This window comes from Lissotriton vulgaris, chromosome 12, assembly GCF_964263255.1.
Source record: "Lissotriton vulgaris chromosome 12, aLisVul1.2, whole genome shotgun sequence".
Classification (NCBI taxonomy): domain Eukaryota; kingdom Metazoa; phylum Chordata; class Amphibia; order Caudata; family Salamandridae; genus Lissotriton; species Lissotriton vulgaris.
The window spans coordinates 443,605,292-443,619,304 of NC_141700.1; the positions used below are offsets into that span (position 1 = coordinate 443,605,292).

The 14,013-nt window shown below is 30.1% G+C and overlaps 14 non-coding genes across 14 annotated transcripts; all 14 read right to left on the bottom strand.

Moving 5' to 3' along the window:
* Positions 1-358: 358 nt before the first annotated feature.
* Positions 359-431, bottom strand: TRNAT-CGU (transfer RNA threonine (anticodon CGU)). Its single transcript has one exon. It is a non-coding gene; the product is annotated as a tRNA-Thr (tRNA).
* Positions 432-866: 435 nt separating this feature from the next.
* Positions 867-941, bottom strand: TRNAT-AGU (transfer RNA threonine (anticodon AGU)). The gene has a single exon. It is a non-coding gene; the product is annotated as a tRNA-Thr (tRNA).
* Positions 942-1,376: 435 nt separating this feature from the next.
* Positions 1,377-1,449, bottom strand: TRNAT-CGU (transfer RNA threonine (anticodon CGU)). The gene has a single exon. It is a non-coding gene; the product is annotated as a tRNA-Thr (tRNA).
* Positions 1,450-2,394: 945 nt separating this feature from the next.
* TRNAT-CGU (transfer RNA threonine (anticodon CGU)) lies at positions 2,395-2,467 on the bottom strand. Its single transcript has one exon. It is a non-coding gene; the product is annotated as a tRNA-Thr (tRNA).
* A 437-nt stretch (positions 2,468-2,904) lies between these two features.
* On the bottom strand, positions 2,905-2,978 carry TRNAT-AGU (transfer RNA threonine (anticodon AGU)). The gene has a single exon. It is a non-coding gene; the product is annotated as a tRNA-Thr (tRNA).
* Positions 2,979-3,413: 435 nt separating this feature from the next.
* Positions 3,414-3,486, bottom strand: TRNAT-CGU (transfer RNA threonine (anticodon CGU)). Its single transcript has one exon. It is a non-coding gene; the product is annotated as a tRNA-Thr (tRNA).
* A 2,476-nt stretch (positions 3,487-5,962) lies between these two features.
* On the bottom strand, positions 5,963-6,036 carry TRNAT-AGU (transfer RNA threonine (anticodon AGU)). The gene has a single exon. It is a non-coding gene; the product is annotated as a tRNA-Thr (tRNA).
* Positions 6,037-6,471: 435 nt separating this feature from the next.
* On the bottom strand, positions 6,472-6,544 carry TRNAT-CGU (transfer RNA threonine (anticodon CGU)). The gene has a single exon. It is a non-coding gene; the product is annotated as a tRNA-Thr (tRNA).
* Positions 6,545-6,979: 435 nt separating this feature from the next.
* On the bottom strand, positions 6,980-7,053 carry TRNAT-AGU (transfer RNA threonine (anticodon AGU)). The gene has a single exon. It is a non-coding gene; the product is annotated as a tRNA-Thr (tRNA).
* A 1,964-nt stretch (positions 7,054-9,017) lies between these two features.
* TRNAT-AGU (transfer RNA threonine (anticodon AGU)) lies at positions 9,018-9,091 on the bottom strand. The gene has a single exon. It is a non-coding gene; the product is annotated as a tRNA-Thr (tRNA).
* Positions 9,092-9,526: 435 nt separating this feature from the next.
* TRNAT-CGU (transfer RNA threonine (anticodon CGU)) lies at positions 9,527-9,599 on the bottom strand. Its single transcript has one exon. It is a non-coding gene; the product is annotated as a tRNA-Thr (tRNA).
* Positions 9,600-11,052: 1,453 nt separating this feature from the next.
* Positions 11,053-11,126, bottom strand: TRNAT-AGU (transfer RNA threonine (anticodon AGU)). The gene has a single exon. It is a non-coding gene; the product is annotated as a tRNA-Thr (tRNA).
* Positions 11,127-11,561: 435 nt separating this feature from the next.
* TRNAM-CAU (transfer RNA methionine (anticodon CAU)) lies at positions 11,562-11,634 on the bottom strand. Its single transcript has one exon. It is a non-coding gene; the product is annotated as a tRNA-Met (tRNA).
* Positions 11,635-12,578: 944 nt separating this feature from the next.
* On the bottom strand, positions 12,579-12,651 carry TRNAT-CGU (transfer RNA threonine (anticodon CGU)). Its single transcript has one exon. It is a non-coding gene; the product is annotated as a tRNA-Thr (tRNA).
* Between the last annotated feature and the right edge of the window lie 1,362 nt (positions 12,652-14,013).

Genomic DNA, 14,013 nt, shown 5'->3' on the forward strand with positions numbered 1-14,013 from the left:
CTAAGTTCACACACTTCTCTACTCAAACACTTAAGATGAATGAAGACTCCTCACTTATTCAAAAACACCTCTCTAATTTGAAGTTTACCCTATTCATATCATTTTAAAATATACCTTGCTGAAGAATGGATTAGTTGAATTCAACAATAGAGTGATCATTCACCTCTATCTTGTTCTTTGTCATTTTCTTTTCCCTATTTCAGTCAATGCATTCCTACAAAAATCTTCACAATACCAAGCATTTTATTTAATTTTTAAGATAACTTATTCTAAAGTTCATAGACCCAGATATTTATTCTTAAATTGTTTTCAACGTTTGTTTGATGAAAATTATTCGGAAAGCATGGAGAAAACATTTAGGTGCTGCTGAGATTTGAACTCAGGATTTCCTGTTTACGAGACAGGCGCTTTAACCACTAAGCCACAGCACCAACGTTAATAGTATGAAATGCATACATAATTTATTGTTGATGATGAAAATGTGTTTCCTGCTATAAATTCTTCTTTATATGTATTGTAATCTTAAACACGAAAACATACTCAATCACTACGCAAGTATTAATATGTTTTGATAAACAGGTACTCTTATAAAACTCAATTTCATTTCTTGAATTCTTTAAAAAAAAATCATGAAGGTATTAATATTGCTCAAATCTAGGTAGAAATTTCATCTACGTCTTTCTCATAGATATGTATTTTTTTCATTTTGCAATAACAGTATTCATTCTATAATCTTGAAAATACTTGTGTTTTTATAAGGTTTAAGATGATCTGTTCAACAGTAAGATGAATCAGACTTTTATATTTTAATTGTATCGGAATAAGACCTAATGAAAATGATTTGTTATATAACAATGAGAAAAGCAAGGCACTGCTGAGAGTTGAACTCAGGATCTCCTGTTTACTAGACAGGCGCTTTTAACCAGCTAAGCCACAGCACCCACTTGATTCTTAAATTTGAAACACTTTTCTTTATGGTGTTCAAGAGAATATTGCTTTTTCACTTTTATATTCTTTTCTAAGTTCACACACTTCTCTACTCAAACACTTAAGATGAATGAAGACTCTTCACTTATTCAAAAACACCTCTCTAATTTGAAGTTTACCCTATTCATATCATTTTAAAATATACCTTGCTGAAGAATGGATTAGTTGAATTCAACAATAGAGTGATCATTCACCTCTATCTTGTTCTTTGTCATTTTCTTTTCCCTATTTCAGTCAATGCATTCCTACAAAAATCTTCACAATACCAAGCATTTTATTTAATTTTTAAGATAACTTATTCTAAAGTTCATAGAACCAGATGTTTATTCTTAAATTGTATTCAACATTTGTTTGATGAAAATTATTCGGAAAGCATGGAGAAAACATTTAGGTGCAGCTGAGATTTGAACTCAGGATATCCTGTTTACGAGACAGGCGCTTTAACCACTAAGCCACAGCACCAACGTTAATAGAAAGAAATGCATACATAATTTATTGTTGATGATGAAAATGTGTTTCCTGCTAGAAATTCTTCTTTATATGTATTGTAATCTTAAACACGAAAACATACTCAATCACTACGCAAGTATTAATATGTTTTAATAAACAGGTACTCTTATAAAACTCAATTTCATTTCTTGAATCCTTTAAAAAAAAAATCATGAAGGTATTAATATTGCTCAAATCTAGGTAGAAATTTCATCTACGTCTTTCTCATAGATATGTCTTTTTTTCACTTGGCAATAACAGTATTCATTCTATAATCTTGAAAATACTTGTGTTTTTATAAGGTTTACGATGATCTGTTCAACAGTAAGATGAATCAGACTTTTATATTTTAATGGTATCGGAATAAGACCTAATAAAAATGATTTGTTATATAACAATGAGAAAAGCAAGGGACTGCTGAGAGTTGAACTCAGGATCTCCTGTTTACTAGACAGGCGCTTTAACCAGCTAAGCCACAGCACCCACTTGATTCTTAAATTTGAAACACTTTTCTTTATGGTGTTCAAGAGAATATTGCTTTTTCACTTTCATATTCTTTTCTAAGTTCACACACTTCTCTACTCAAACACTTAAGATGAATGAAGACTCTTCACTTATTCAAAAACACCTCTCTAATTTGAAGTTTACCCTATTCATATCATTTTAAAATATACCTTGCTGAAGAATGGATTAGTTGAATTCAACAATAGAGTGATCATTCACCTCTATCTTGTTCTTTGTCATTTTCTTTTCCCTATTTCAGTCAATGCATTCCTACAAAAATCTTCACAATACCAAGCATTTTATTTAATTTTTAAGATAACTTATTCTTAAGTTCATAGAACCAGATGTTTATACTTAAATTGTATTCAACACTTGTTTGATGAAAATTATTCGGAAAGCATGGAGAAAACAGTTAAATGCTGCTGAGAATTGAACTCAGGATTTCCTGTTTACGAGACAGGAGCTTTAACCACTAAGCCACAGCACCAACAGTAAAAGTAAAAAATGCATAAAGAAATTATTGTTAATGATGAAAATGTGTTTTCTGCTATAAATTCTTCTTTATATGTATTGTAATCTTAAACACGAAAAGATACTCAATCACTACGCAAGGATTAATATGTTTTAATAAGCAGGTACTCCTATAAAACCCAATTTCATTTCTTGAATTCTTTACAATTTTTTTTCATGAAGGTAATAATATTGCTCCAATCTAGGTAGACATTTCATCTACATCTTTCTCATAGATATGTATTTTTTTCATTTTTCAATAACAGTATTCATTCTATAATCTTGAAAATACTTGGGTTTTTATAAGGTTAAAGATGATCTGTTCAACAGTAAGATGAATCAGACTTTTATATTTTAATTGTATCGGAATAAGACCTAATGAAAATGATTTGTTATATAACAATCAGAAAAGCAAGGCGCTGCTGAGATTTGAACTCAGGATCTCCTATTTACTAGACAGGCGCTTTAACCAGCTAAGCCACAGCACCCACTTGATTCTTTATTTTGAAACACTTTTCTTTATGGTGTTCAAGAGAATATTGCTTTTTCACTTTTATATTCTTTTCTAAGTTCACACACTTCTCTACTCAAACACTTAAGATGAATGAAGACTCCTCACTTATTCAAAAACACCTCTCTAATTTGAAGTTTACCCTATTCATATCATTTTAAAATATACCTTGCTGAAGAATGGATTAGTTGAATTCAACAATAGAGTGATCATTCACCTCTATCTTGTTCTTTGTCATTTTCTTTTCCCTATTTCAGTCAATGCATTCCTACAAAAATCCTCACAATACCAAGCATTTTATTTAATTTTTAAGATAACTTATTCTAAAGTTCATAGAACCAGATGTTTATACTTAAATTGTATTCAACACTTGTTTGATGGAAATTATTCGGAAAGCATGGAGAAAACAGTTAAATGCTGCTGAGAATTGAACTCAGGATTTCCTGTTTACGAGACAGGAGCTTTAACCACTAAGCCACAGCACCAACAGTAATAGTAAAAAATGCATAAAGAATTTATTGTTAATGATGAAAATTTGTTTTCTGCTATAAATTCTTCTTTATATGTATTGTAATCTTAAACACAAAAAGATACTCAATCACTACGCAAGGATTAATATGTTTTAATAAACAGGTACTCTAATAAAACCCAATTTCATTTCTTGAATTCTTTACAATTTTTTTCATGAAGGTAATAATATTGCTCCAATCTAGGTAGACATTTCATCTACGTCTTTCTCATTGATATGTATTTTTTTCATTTTGCAATAACAGTATTCATTCTATAATCTTGAAAATACTTGGGTTTTTATAAGGTTAAAGATGATCTGTTCAACAGTAAGATGAATCAGACTTTTATATTTTAATTGTATCGGAATAAGACCTAATGAAAATGATTTGTTATATAACAATGAGAAAAGCAAGGCACTGCTCAGAGTTGAACTCAGGATCTCCTGTTTACTAGACAGGCGCTTTAACCAGCTAAGCCACAGCACCCACTTGATTCTTAAATTTGAAACACTTTTCTTTAGGGTGTTCAAGAGAATATTGCTTTTTCACTTTCATATTCTTTTCTAAGTTCACACACTTCTCTACTCAAACACTTAAGATGAATGAAGACTCTTCACTTATTCAAAAACACCTCTCTAATTTGAAGTTTACCCTATTCATATCATTTTAAAATATCCCTTGCTGAAGAATGGATTAGTTGAATTCAACAATAGAGTGATCATTCACCTCTATCTTGTTCTTTGTCATTTTCTTTTCCCTATTTCAGTCAATGCATTCCTACAAAAATCTTCACAATACCAAGAATTTTATTTAATGTTTAAGATAACTTATTCTAAAGTTCATAGATCCAGATGTTTATTCTTAAATTGTATTCAACATGCGTTTGATGTAAATTATTCGGAAAGCATGGAGAAAACAGATAGGTTCTGCTGAGATTTGAACTCAGGATTTCCTGTTTACGAGAAAGGCGCTTTAACCACTAAGCCACAGCACCAACGTTAATAGTAAGAAATGCATAAATTATTCATTGTTGATGATGAAAATGTGTTTCCTGCTATAAATCCTTCTTTATATGTATTGTAATCTTAAACAGGAAAACATACTCAATCACTACGCAAGTATTAATATGTTTTAATAAACAGGTACTCTTATAAAACCCAATTTCATTTCTTGAATTCTTTACAATTTTTTTTCATGAAGGTAATAATATTACTCCAATCTAAGTAGACATTTCATCTACGTCTTTCTCATAGATATGTATTTTTTTCATTTTGCAATAACATTATTCATTCTATAATCTTGAAAATACTTGGGTTTTTATAAGGTTAAAGATGATCTGTTCAACAGTAAGATGAATCAGACTTTTATATTTTAATTGTATCGGAATAAGACCTAATGAAAATGATTTGTTATATAACAATGAGAAAAGCAATGCACTGCTCAGAGTTGAACTCAGGATCTCCTGTTTACTAGACAGGCGCTTTAACCAGCTAAGCCACAGCACCCACTTGATTCTTTATTTTGAAACACTTTTCTTTATGGTGTTCAAGAGAATATTGCTTTTTCACTTTCATATTCTTTTCTAAGTTCACACACTTCTCTACTCAAACACTTAAGATGAATGAAGACTCTTCACTTATTCAAAAACACCTCTCTAATTTGAAGTTTACCCTATTCATATCATTTTAAAATATCCCTTGCTGAAGAATGGATTAGTTGAATTCAACAATAGAGTGATCATTCACCTCTATCTTGTTCTTTGTCATTTTCTTTTCCCTATTTCAGTCAATGCATTCCTACAAAAATCTTCACAATACCAAGCATTTTATTTAATGTTTAAGATAACTTATTCTAAAGTTCATAGATCCAGATGTTTATTCTTAAATTGTATTCAACATTTGTTTGATGTAAATTATTCGGAAAGCATGGAGAAAACAGTTAGGTTCTGCTGAGATTTGAACTCAGGATTTCCTGTTTACGAGAAAGGCGCTTTAACCACTAAGCCACAGCACCAACGGTAATAGTAAGAAATGCATAAATTATTCATTGTTGATGATGAAAATGTGTTTCCTGCTATAAATTCTTCTTTATATGTATTGTAATCTTAAACAGGAAAACATACTCAATCACTACGCAAGTATTAATATGTTTTAATAAACAGGTACTCTTATTAAACCCAATTTCATTTCTTGAATTCTTTACAATTTTTTTTCATGAAGGTAATAATATTACTCCAATCTAGGTAGACATTTCATCTACGTCTTTCTCATAGATATGTATTTTTTTCATTTTGCAATAACATTATTCATTCTATAATCTTGAAAATACTTGGGTTTTTATAAGGTTAAAGATGATCTGTTCAACAGTAAGATGAATCAGACTTTTACATTTTAATTGTATTGGAATAAGACCTAATGAAAATGATTTGTTATATATTACAATGAGAAAAGCAAGGCCCTGCTGAGATTTGAACTCAGGATCTCCTGTTTACTAGACAGGCGCTTTAACCAGCTAAGCCACAGCACCCACTTGATTCTTAAGTTTGAAACACTTTTCTTTATGGTGTTCAAGAGAATATTGCTTTTTCACTTTCATATTCTTTTCTAAGTTCACACACTTCTCTACTCAAACACTTAAGATGAATGAAGACTCTTCACTTATTCAAAAACACCTCTCTAATTTGAAGCTTACCCTATTCATATCATTTTAAAATATACCTTGCTGAAGAATGGATTAGTTGAATTCAACAATAGAGTGATCATTCACCTGTATCTTGTTCTTTGTCATTTTCTTTTCCCTATTTCAGTCAATGCATTCCTACAAAAATCTTCTCAATACCAAGCATTTTATTTAATTTTTAAGATAACTTATTCTAAAGTTCATAGAACCAGATGTTTATTCTTAAATTGTATTCAACATTTGTTTGATGAAAATTATTCGGAAAGCATGGAGAAAACAGTTAGGTGCTGTTGAGATTTGAACTCAGGATTTCCTGTTTACGAGACAGGCGCTTTAACCACTAAGCCACAGCACCAACGTTAATAGTAAGAAATGCATACATAATTTATTGTTGAGGATGAAAATGTGTTTCCTGCTATACATTCTTCTTTATATGTATTCTAATCTTAAACACGAAAAAAACTCAATCACTACGCAAGTATTAATATGTTTTAATAAACAGGTACTCATATAAAACTCAATTTCATTTCTTGAATTCTTAAAAAAAAAAATCATGAAGGTATTAATATTGCTCAAATCTAGGTAGAAATTTCATCTACGTCTTTCTCATAGATATGTATTTTTTTCATTTGGCAATAACAGTATTCATTCTATAATCTTGAAAATACTTGTGTTTTTATAAGGTTTAAGATGATCTGTTCAACAGTAAGATGAATCAGACTTTTATATTTTAATTGTATCGGAATAAGACCTAATGAAAATGATTTGTTATATAACAATGAGAAAAGCAAGGCACTGCTGAGAGTTGAACTCAGGATCTCCTGTTTACTAGACAGGCGCTTTAACCAGCTAAGCCACAGCACCCACTTGATTCTTAAATTTGAAACACTTTTCTTTATGATGTTCAAGAGAATATTGCTTTTTCACTTTCATATTCTTTTCTAAGTTCACACACTTCTCTACTCAAACACTTAAGATGAATGAAGACTCTTCACTTATTCAAAAACACCTCTCTAATTTGAAGTTTTCCCTATTCATATCATTTTAAAATATACCTTGCTGAAGAATGGATTAGTTGAATTCAACAATAGAGTGATCATTCACCTCTATCTTGTTCTTTGTCATTTTCTTTTCCCTATTTCAATCAATGCATTCCTACAAAAATCCTCACAATACCAAGTATTTAATTTAATTTTTAAGATAACTTATTCTAAAGTTCATAGAACCAGATGTTTATACTTAAATTGTATTCATCACTTGTTTGATGAAAATTATTCGGAAAGCATGAAGAAAACAGTTAAATGCTGCTGAGATTTGAACTCAGGATTTCCTGTTTACGAGATAGGACCTTTAACCACTAAGCCACAGCACCAACGGTAATAGTAAAAAATGCATAAATAATTTATTGTTGATGATGAAAATGTGTTTTCTGCTATAAATTCTTCTTTATATGTATTGTAATCTTAAACACGAAAAGATACTCAATCACTACGCAAGGATTCATATATTTTAATAAACAGGTACTCTTATAAAACCCAATTTCATTTCTTGAATTCTTTACAATTTTTTTTCATGAAGGTAATAATATTGCTCCAATCTTGGTAGACATTTCATCTACGTCTTTCTCATAGATATGTACTTTTTTTCATTTTGCAATAATAGTATTCATTCTATAATCTTGAAAATACCTGGGTTTTTATAAGGTTAAAGGTGATCTGTTCAACAGTAAGATGAATCAGACTTTTATATTTTAATTGTATCGGAATAAGACCTAATGAAAAGGATTTGTTATATAACAATGAGAAAATGCAAGGCACTGCTGAGAGATGAACTCAGGATCTCCTGTTTACTAGACAGGCGCTTTAACCAGCTGTGCCACAGCACCCACTTGATTCTTAAATTTGAAACACTTTTCTTTATGGTGTTCAAGAGAATATTGCTTTTTCACTTTCATATTCTTTTCTAAGTTCACACACTTCTCTACTCAAACACTTAAGATGAATGAAGACTCCTCACTTATTCAAAAACACCTCTCTAATTTGAAGTTTACCCTATTCATATCATTTTAAAATATACCTTGCTGAAGAATGGATTAGTTGAATTCAACAATAGAGTGATCATTCACCTCTATCTTGTTCTTTGTCATTTTCTTTTCCCTATTTCAGTCAATGCATTCCTACAAAAATCTTCACAATACCAAGCATTTTATTTAATTTTTAAGATAACTTATTCTAAAGTTCATAGAAACAGATATTTATTCTTAAATTGTTTTCAACATTTGTTTGATGAAAATTATTCGGAAAGCATGGAGAAAACATTTAGGCGCTGCTGAGATTTGAACTCAGGATTTCCTGTTTACGAGACAGGCGCTTTAACCACTAAGCCACAGCACAAACGTTAATAGTAAGAAATGCATACATAATTTATTGTTGATGATGAAAATGTGTTTTCTGCTATAAATTCTTCTTTATATGTATTGTAATCTTAAACACGAAAACATACTCAATCACTACGCAAGTATTAATATGTTTTGATAAACAGGTACTCTTATAAAACTCAATTTCATTTCTTGAATTCTTTAAAAAAAAATCATGAAGGTATTAATATTGCTCAAATCTAGGTAGAAATTTCATCTACGTCTTTCTCATAGATATGTATTTTTTTCATTTTGCAATAACAGTATTCATTCTATAATCTTGAAAATACTTGTGTTTTTATAAGGTTTAAGATGATCTGTTCAACAGTAAAATGAATCAGACTTTTATATTTTAATTGTATCGGAATAAGACCTAATGAAAATGATTTGTTATATAACAATGAGAAAAGCAAGGCACTGCTGAGAGTTGAACTCAGGATCTCCTGTTTACTAGACAGGCGCTTTAACCAGCTAAGCCACAGCACCCACTTGATTCTTACATTTGAAACACTTTTCTTTATGGTGTTCAAGAGAATATTGCTTTTTCACTTTTATATTCTTTTCTAAGTTCACACACTTCTCTACTCAAACACTTAAGATGAATGAAGACTCTTCACTTATTCAAAAACACCTCTCTAATTTGAAGTTTACCCTATTCATATCATTTTAAAATATACCTTGCTGAAGAATGGATTAGTTGAATTCAACAATAGAGTGATCATTCACCTCTATCTTGTTCTATGTCATTTTCTTTTCCCTATTTCAGTCAATGCATTCCTACAAAAATCTTCACAATACCAAGCATTTTATTTAATTTTTAAGATAACTTATTCTAAAGTTCATAGAACCAGAAGTTTATTCTTAAATTGTATTCAACATTTGTTTGATGAAAATTATTCGGATAGCATGGAGAAAACATTTAGGTGCAGCTGAGATTTGAACTCAGGATATCCTGTTTACGAGACAGGCGCTTTAACCACTAAGCCACAGCACCAACGTTAATAGTAAGAAATGCATACATAATTTATTGTTGATGATGAAAATGTCTTTCCTGCTATAAATTCTTCTTTATATGTATTGTAATCTTAAACACGAAAACATACTCAATCACTACGCAAGTATTAATATGTTTTAATAAACAGGTACTCTTATAAAACTCAATTTCATTTCTTGAATCCTTTAAAAAAAAATCATGAAGGTATTAATATTGCTCAAATCTAGGTAGAAATGTCATCTACGTCTTTCTCATAGATATGTCTTTTTTTCATTTGGCAATAACAGTATTCATTCTATAATCTTGAAAATACTTGTGTTTTTATAAGGTTTACGATGATCTGTTCAACAGTAAGATGAATCAGACTTTTATATTTTAATGGTAGCGGAATAAGACCTAATAAAAATGATTTGTTATATAACAATGAGAAAAGCAAGGGACTGCTGAGAGTTGAACTCAGGATCTCCTGTTTACTAGACAGGCGCTTTAACCAGCTAAGCCACAGCACACACTTGATTCTTAAATTTGAAACACTTTTCTTTATGGTGTTCAAGAGAATATTGCTTTTTCACTTTCATATTCTTTTCTAAGTTCACACACTTCTCTACTCAAACACTTAAGATGAATGAAGACTCTTCACTTATTCAAAAACACCTCTCTAATTTGAAGTTTACCCTATTCATATCATTTTAAAATATACCTTGCTGAAGAATGGATTAGTTGAATTCAACAATAGAGTGATCATTCACCTCTATCTTGTTCTTTGTCATTTTTTTTCCCTATTTCAGTCAATGCATTCCTACAAAAATCTTCACAATACCAAGCATTTTATTTAATTTTTAAGATAACTTATTCTAAAGTTCATAGAACCAGATGTTTATACTTAAATTGTATTCAACACTTGTTTGATGAAAATTATTCGGAAAGCATGGAGAAAACAGTTAAATGCTGCTGAGAATTGAACTCAGGATTTCCTGTTTACGAGACAGGAGCTTTAACCACCAAGCCACAGCACCAACAGTAACAGTAAAAAATGCATAAAGAAATTATTGTTAATGATGAAAATGTGTTTTCTGCTATAAATTCTTCTTTATATGTATTGTAATCTTAAACACGAAAAGATACTCAATCACTACGCAAGGATTAATATGTTTTAATAAGCAGGTACTCCTATAAAACCCAATTTCATTTCTTGAATTCTTTACAATTTTTTTTCATGAAGGTAATAATATTGCTCCAATCTAGGTAGACATTTCATCTACGTCTTTCTCATAGATATGTATTTTTTTCATTTTTCAATAACAGTATTCATTCTATAATCTTGAAAATACTTGGGTTTTTATAAGGTTAAAGATGATCTGTTCAACAGTAAGATGAATCAGACTTTTATATTTTAATTGTATCGGAATAAGACCTAATGAAAATGATTTGTTATATAACAATCAGAAAAGCAAGGTGCTGCTGAGATTTGAACTCAGGATCTCCTATTTACTAGACAGGCGCTTTAACCAGCTTAGCCACAGCACCCACTTGATTCTTAAGTTTGAAACACTTTTCTTTATGGTGTTCAAGAGAATATTGCTTTTTCACTTTCATATTCTTTTCTAAGTTCACACACTTCTCTACTCATGAACTTAAGATGAATGATGACTCTTCACTTATTCAAAAACACCTCTCTAATTTGAAGTTTACCCTATTCATATCATTTTAAAATATACCTTGCTGAAGAATGGATTAGTTGAATTCAACAATAGAGTGATCATTCACCTCTATCTTGTTCTTTGTCATTTTCTTTTCCCTATTTCAATCAATGCATTCCTACAAAAATATTCACAATACCAAGTATTTTATTTAATTTTTAAGATAACTTATTCTAAAGTTCATAGAACCAGATGTTTATACTTAAATTGTATTCAACACTTGTTTGATGAAAAATATTCGGAAAGCATGGAGAAAACAGTTAAATGCTGCTGAGATTTGAACTCAGGATTTCCTGTTTATGAGACAGGAGCTTTAACCACTAAGCCACAGCACCAATGGTAATAGTAAAAAATGCATAAATAATTTATTGTTGATGATGAAAATGTGTTTTCTGCTATAAATTCTTCTTTATATGTATTGTAATCTTAAACACGAAAAGATACTCAATCACTACGCAAGGATTCATATGTTTTAATAAACAGGTACTCTTATAAAACTCAATTTCATTTCTTGAATCCTTTAAAAAAAAATCATGAAGGTATTAATATTGCTCAAATCTAGGTAGAAATTTCATCTACGTCTTTCTCATAGATATGTCTTTTTTTCATTTGGCAATAACAGTATTCATTCTATAATCTTGAAAATACTTGTGTTTTTATAAGGTTTAAGATGATCTGTTCAACAGTAAGATGAATCAGACTTTTATATTTTAATGGTATCGGAATAAGACCTAATAAAAATGATTTGTTATAGAACAATGAGAAAAGCAAGGGACTGCTGAGAGTTGAACTCAGGATCTCCTGTTTACTAGACAGGCGCTTTAACCAGCTAAGCCACAGCACCCACTTGATTCTTAAATTTGAAACACTTTTCTTTATGGTGTTCAAGAGAATATTGCTTTTTCACTTTCATATTTTTTTCTAAGTTCACACACTTCTCTACTCAAACACTTAAGATGAATGAAGACTCTTCACTTATTCAAAAACACCTCTCTAATTTGAAGTTGACCCTATTCATATCATTTTAAAATATACCTTGCTGAAGAATGGATTAGTTGAATTCAACAATAGAGTGATCATTCACCTCTATCTTGTTCTTTGTCATTTTCTTTTCCCTATTTCAGTCAATGCATTCCTACAAAAATCTTCACAATACCAAGCATTTTATTTAATTTTTAAGATAACTTATTCTAAAGTTCATAGAACCAGATGTTTATACTTAAATTGTATTCAACACTTGTTTGATGAAAATTATTCGGAAAGCATGGAGAAAACAGTTAAATGCTGCTGAGAATTGAACTCAGGATTTCCTGTTTACGAGACAGGAGCTTTAACCACTAAGCCACAGCACCAACAGTAATAGTAAAAAATGCATAAAGAATTTATTGTTAATGATGAAAATGTGTTTTCTGTTATAAATTCTTCTTTATATGTATTGTAATCTTAAACACGAAAAGATACTCAATCACTACGCAAGGATCATATGTTTTAATAAGCAGGTACTCCTATAAAACCCAATTTCATTTCTTGAATTCTTTACAATTTTTTTTCATGAAGGTATTAATATTGCTCAAATCTAGGTAGACATTTCATCTACGTCTTTCTCATAGATATGTATTTTTTTCATTTTTCAATAACAGTATTCATTCTATAATCTTGAAAATACTTGGGTTTTTATAAGGTTAAAGATGATCTGTTCAACAGTAAGATGAATCAGACTTTTATATTTTAATTGTATTGGAATAAGACCTAATGAAAATGATTTGTTATATAACAATGAGAAAAGCAAGGCACTGCTGAGAGTTGAACTCAGGATCTCCTGTAGACAGGCGCTTTAACCAGCTAAGCCACAGCACCCACTTGATTCTTTATTTTGAAAAACTTTTCTTTATGGTGTTCAAGAGAATATTGCTTTTTCACTTTTATATTCTTTTCTAAGTTCACACACTTATCTACTCAAACACTTAAGATGAATGAAGACTCTTCACTTATTCAAAAACACCTCTCTAATTTGAAGTTTACCCTATTCATATCATTTTAAAATATACCTTGCTGAAGAATGGATTAGTTGAATTCAACAATAGAGTGATCATTCACCTCTATCTTGTTCTTTGTCATTTTCTTTTCCCTATTTCAGTCAATGCATTCCTACAAAAATCTTCACAATACCAAGCATTTTATTTAATGTTTAAGATAACTTATTCTAAAGTTCATAGAACCAGATGTTTATTCTTAAATTGTATTCAACATTTGTTTGATGTAAATTATTCGGAAAGCATGGAGAAAACAGTTAGGTTCTGCTGAGATTTGAACTCAGGATTTCATGTTTACGAGACAGGCGCTTTAACCACTAAGCCACAGCACCAACGTTAACAGTAAGAACTGCATAAATTATTTATTGTTGATGATGAAAATGTGTTTCCTGCTATAAATTCTTCTTTATATGTATTGTAATCTTAAACAGGAAAACATACTCAATCACTACGCAAGTATTAATATGTTTTAATGACCAGGTACTCTTATAAAACCCAATTTCATTTCTTGAATTCTTTACAATTTTTTTTCATGAAGGTAATAATATTGCTCCAATCTAGGTAGACATTTCATCTACGTCTTTCTCATAGATATGTATTTTTTTCATTTTGCAATAACATTATTCATTCTATAATCTTGAAAATACTTGGGTTTTTATAAGGTTAAAGATGATCTGTTCA